The sequence below is a fragment of the Malania oleifera genome, chromosome 9 (assembly GCF_029873635.1).
Source record: "Malania oleifera isolate guangnan ecotype guangnan chromosome 9, ASM2987363v1, whole genome shotgun sequence".
Classification (NCBI taxonomy): domain Eukaryota; kingdom Viridiplantae; phylum Streptophyta; class Magnoliopsida; order Santalales; family Ximeniaceae; genus Malania; species Malania oleifera.
In genome coordinates, this window is record NC_080425.1 from 70847123 (window position 1) to 70853222 (window position 6100).

Genomic DNA, 6100 nt, shown 5'->3' on the forward strand with positions numbered 1-6100 from the left:
CCAAAAAAAAAAAGAGGATTATTTACTTATTATTCTTATTTGTGACGGTAAAAGAGTGATTTGATTAGGAAGCTATTTTAATTGTCTATTATTGTTCTCTTTCATATTTCAACTAATATGAGTTAAATTTTAAAATAGGGCATTTGTGGGGCATGGAGTACATAACTAAAGTTTTATAAAGAAACGAAAAAAAAAATCTCCGAACTAAAAATACACAACATGTAGTCACAACAAAGAATATCAAACATGAGAAACCACCATCCAACATAATGGTCCAAAATGAGATCATGCATATCCAGCTGTGCAAAAAGTTATATTTGATAGGGATACTAATGTTACATAAGTCAAAACACACATAATCTCGTGACCATACACAAATTTCCATAATGAAATAATGCATTTCCAATAATGTAAGTATACATATTCGAAGGGGCACCAATATTACACTATCAAAACATACACAATCTCAAAACCTTATGTGCAACATGGGAGTCTACAAAAGTCTAACATCTTTCTCAAGCCATAGCGTGCTTGCACTTAAATCTATACAAATCCAATTTAGTATTTTATTTCCAATATCTATTGATTTACGTGTCTTTTAAATAGCTTTAGTTTCAACATTGCATTTGATCTTATAATGTATCAAAAAAAGAAATCAAGCTAGTTTCTTCAATTTTCTTGATATATTATAAGCTAACATGCCAGAATTATTCTATCATAACATAGATCAATAAAATCACTTAAGAAAGTAAAAGAAATATATGCATTTTTATTTATAATTTCAAGTCCATTCAAAATGAACAAAACATGACTACAATATACCCCCTTATTTAGAATCATATTACTCTTATATGGACAAGGTTATCAAACCCAAATGTGACCTTCACTCCAATCTTTCAAATAAGTGACACTAATAAAAAAGTTCACTTAAATACCATGAAAAAAGTTTATTAGACAATGATAGAACTTCTCCAGAAGTAAGCTTATGAAAAACCTTCTCTTTTCTCATAATAATAGGGGGACTTCAATTCCCTATGAATACAATATCTTCCCTTTCGTATATATGAGTATTAGAGATAAATGTATTTCCATTGCCATAGATGTTTCCACAAGTAGCACCAAAATCAATCTATCAGCTAGCCCTTCTTGTTCACAACCATATTCTATTAAAGAGTAAATTGCAATTATAGTATCTACTTCAACTACGTTTTTGCTAATTAGTTTAACATTGATGTTTATTGTTCCTCTTCATGTGTCTATGTTATGGGGCACGATGATCAGGTCTTTCACAAACATAACAACTTCTTTTCTTCTTGAAGAATGGGTTATGGGTTTTAGGTTAGAAGTCAGATCTTATTGTTATTGTTGCTTTTTGTTTGAAGTTCACCTTTTGACATTCAGGCATTGATTCAACTATGTTGTCCTTAGATAGCTCCTTATCCTTCACAGTCAATCTTGTCATCTACTATGATGTGCACGTGTCATGGTATCCTCTCAGTATATAACTTTTATCTTTTGTTTTAGCTATTGCTCATAGTACTAGGACTTGAGTTTTTTTTTTTTTTTTTCAACTAGACACCCCAAACACATATGAATTAGGGAGCTTCATTCTTAATGTCCTCCAATAGTCTGTGACATTTGCTAGATTGCATTTGTACATTCTTATCATGCAATGCAAAAAATTCCATGCATGTATGGTGAATTTCTACGTATGACATTCTCAATTTTGAAGTTCTTTTTTAATGGTTCATAAATTTTATTTGGTTAATTCTTTGAGTGAATGATAAATATTTTGTAGATAATTTAATATAGTCCTAAGGATATAGCATGCTTGCACATTATTGTCGTGTTCTAGCAGTAGTGTAGGTTCTTCTCATAGTTATTAATCCCTAGCTTCCTTAGGTTCTTCTCATAGTTACCCTAAGGAAGTATAAGGAGAAAGTGCCTCTCTTGCCACCTATTGAAGTGTGTGCACATCCTTGTAGGTTTTGGTTTTGAATGTGTTGGAAAAGGATTTTGTTGTCAGCAATGGATCATCTATAATGATCTATCCTAACGTTTGGAAAATAGATATAACCAAAATGCAACTAATAGGAATTTAAAAAAAAAAAAAAGATTGATCAAATTGAGGCATTCCATGCACTTCTCTTAGAGTAGATTTATCCCTTGTTCACTATGAAAAGTATATGTGATCACCATCCTTGGGATACAATTGCACCTTCTCCTTGCACCTACACTTGTGCACTGAGGAAGCAAAAACGACTTCAAAGTCAATTAACTGTTACATAGTTTTCACAAAGAAACTATAGAAACAATATAGGAGAAACTACAAATACGTGAGGCTTATAATTGCAATAATGAATTAGTCTCGCTAAAAAGACTCTCAAAATAGGCACAAAGAAAGATAATAATAGGTAATTAGTATCTATCAATCACTACAAGACATCCCAATAGTCAGAGTTTGAGACTTTCATGTCAAGGGTATCAATTTTTGAATCTTGAGAGGGTTGAGAAAAGGATATGAGACGAGAGATGGATTGCCTCCCGTTAGTGAGCCTAGATCCAGTCAAACTCCAATGGACCGAAAAGTAATTTGTAGTCAAAAGGTAAAACATGGGCCAAAGCTAGGCCCACCCATAAGGCCTAAAACTTGGAATTTGCACCTTTTACACAATGATTGGATGCGTCATACATGGTTAACGCACTCCCGATAGAATTGAGCTTCCTCAAAATGAATGGGCTATATCTTAACTTATTAGTGAGTAGGGAACTTTTGGTGCTAAACGTTCACAAGGTTCAAGTAATGTGCCCATGTATAAAGGAGTTCAAGTGAAGTTAATTAAAAAATTAAAGTTGGATAAACTTTTAAAAGGCAACAAGTCAAGAAGCCAAAAGTATGAAAAACTAAGAATGACACTAATAACTTAGACTTTTGAAATATGAATTCAACACTCAAAAACCAAGAAAAAGAAATAGTTTAATAATGACAATTATGATAAAAGTAATGACTTTTATAAGTCTATAAATCAGCAATAAGTTACTTCAATAAATAATGACAAATTAAAATAATAAATAAATAAAATTAAATGATAGATATGCTGGTATAAGAATAGATTTATATGTATAATTGATTACCTTTCAATGCAAGATTTCCACATAAAAGTAAAGAAATGCATGAGTTTCCTTGTAAACAATGGATTTTCGAGTTTCCTAATGAACACCTCTATGGATTGACTGTTAGATTTTTCTAATAGCTCGCTTACCCATTTAGGTTGAGTGATTTTTTAATACATATTAAAATAGCTAGCTAGGGTAAAAATGACGTGTCTAAACTTTGTACGACTTTGCAGCCTAAAAAGTTTGCACATGATGGAACATCTTAAATAATAAAAATTGTTCTTTAATTAACCTTTACTTAATGACTCAAACTTTTAAATTAAGTTATTCTTCAATATTGATTGTGTGACTCTCATAGCAGAGACTAGTCTTGCATTTAAATAGGTTCAAAACTTCCTCTGACTTATTTATTTATTTATTGCTTAAATTCGACACTAATGTATAAATAGACATATGCAATGGGAGTAATTTTCCTAACATGACAAGACTTATTTGTTAATATTGCAATATAGGCCGGGACGTACGTAGCTTGCAAGAAACATCCATTCAAAAACAAGCTATATAAAATCAAATTTTCCAAAAACTCAAGCTATATATTGATAACCCAATAACTCTAGCCACCATCGCGCCGAACCCCGAGGTGTGGGATGGGGAGGTGAAAGCCGCTGCCCATTGATGCACCGCTGGTAATTCAGCGGAGTAATGCGTGAAAGGGGAATCGAACCCGTGACTTTAGGATCACCAAAATCACAAGTCACCCTTACCACTTGAGCTGGCCCGGTTGGACTTTAATATAATATTGAGAGAGAGAGAGAGAGAGAGAGAGAGAGAGAGAGAGAGAGAGAGAGAGAGAGAGAGAGAGTTAGTGCATGCATGTTGAATATATCCAATCGGCAATTAAATTAGTTGTATACATATATAAAAGCAAGCCCTCCATACTCGTGCCAATGCATTAACCTAGAGTTGGTGGGGAGTCATTTGTGTCCTAACTCTCAACCACCAGGATCCTTTAAGTTGTGTCTTTCTTTATCTCAGCCATCTCCATATATAAAATATATACGTAAAGCACCTGTCAAAAAGATTTTAAGTTAAAATCTTTAGAATGGAAAAAAATAAATATAAGACTGAAAATGAATTTATACTTCGACAAAAAAACCCGATGCAAACTTTCAGTGGAACTCCATGTGTATAGAGGAATAGGGAAGAGGGGATTTGAAAGAAGGGGATGATGAGTTGCGATCACCCATATTGTATGTTTGTTATTTAAGAAAGTGGGGTGAGGGTTGGGCTGTCACTGTTCCCCACCACCCTCCTCCTCCTCCTCCTCCTCCTCTACTTGCCTTCGCTCTGTTCCTAATTATTAATTCTCATATATGTTAATGTCATAGGAGCATCCGCTGCTATGCATTAGGTGAAAAGCCAATGTGCACATCTGCGCGTTATGCATGCACGCAGCCTCTGCCATTTCCTCTTCCTGCAATATAAACAACTCCATCCCCATCGCAAAAATAACGTATCCAAACAACTTGTTAACGAAAGAGGAAAGATCAAAAAGCAAGTTCCACAAATTTAATCAGTATACCAAATTATCCTACGCTATTTTGGGAGGAGCTTGGAATTTAAATTTATATAAAATATAAATAAAATTATTCAAAATTACCCAATGTTGTATATAAATTACCGAATCCTACCTTAAATTTGGTATTCATTCATTAAATTCGATATCACCATACTAATTCAAATGAGAAATTAATTAATTAAGAAATGGTTTTTTCTATATATGGTCCTCTAGCAAAATTTATTTTTAGTTTGTAATTCGTAATAAATCACTTATGAGAAAAGAATTAAATTTTATAAACTATTAAATTAAGTTTGAACATAAAATAAAACACAACAAAAATATTTTTTCCTTTTTATTCTGTTGAAGAAAATATTTAAATTTGCATGATTGGAAAAGTCAATGACACTACCGCATGAAGCATAAACATGGAGCGTAAAACGTAATTTTATATTACCTTAGTCCTTAGTTTGATTTGGTGGAGCTTTCGCTTGATGTGAACAAAAACCTTAGAGATAACTAACGACAAAGGTCTTTGCTTATGCTTACTATATATATATAAATTATTTATTTATAAATTTATATGTATATTATTGTCCTCATCGATGAGGGTGCTACATCCACTAAAAAAAATGTGGACCACCCTATCTACCTAGCTACCATCAGACCGCCTTAATTATTGTAATTTATCTTATAGTCTAATTTATAACGAGGTGCAAATTAAAGTGTTCTTTTACATTTAATAATAAATTTTTAATATCTGCATTTATTAATTTTTTATAAGTATACTTATAAAATTTAAATTAAATAGTAAAGATAATATAGGAAAAAAAAATAATATTACGTATCGTGCAACTAACTCATAATTATTTATAATTAATTCATAATTATCATTGCCCATTCTTTGTTGCATACTTTTATTTATTGCAAAAATATTGGTTATGTTAAAAGCTTTGAGACATATAAGAAAATACTCGTTTAATAGTTCCTTCAATTTTCATTTTTTTTATCCTAATAATTATACATGTTAATTTTTTTAAATTTTCTGAGTCTCATATATATGTTATATTTAATTTGATTGAATAAAAAATGAATTGTTAAATAAACAAACTAGTCTTAGTACTCATGCTATATTTATTTTTTAATTTAAAAAAATTAATATGCAAAATTTATTTCTATTTAATATTTTTTATTATTTTTAAAATATTCAAATTTTCATTACAAATAATATTTTTTTTTATAAAAAAAAATTATTAATACTCAGTGTGCAGCTTACAAGAGCATTAGGTAATAAAAAGTTTTCATTAGTTTAAAAGATTGATAAAAATAGAGTTATAAAAAATAAGAATAATTTTACAGACACATTGGCATGTGCATATATGTATGAACATATGTATACAAAGTTAAATTATATACCTAATTAAA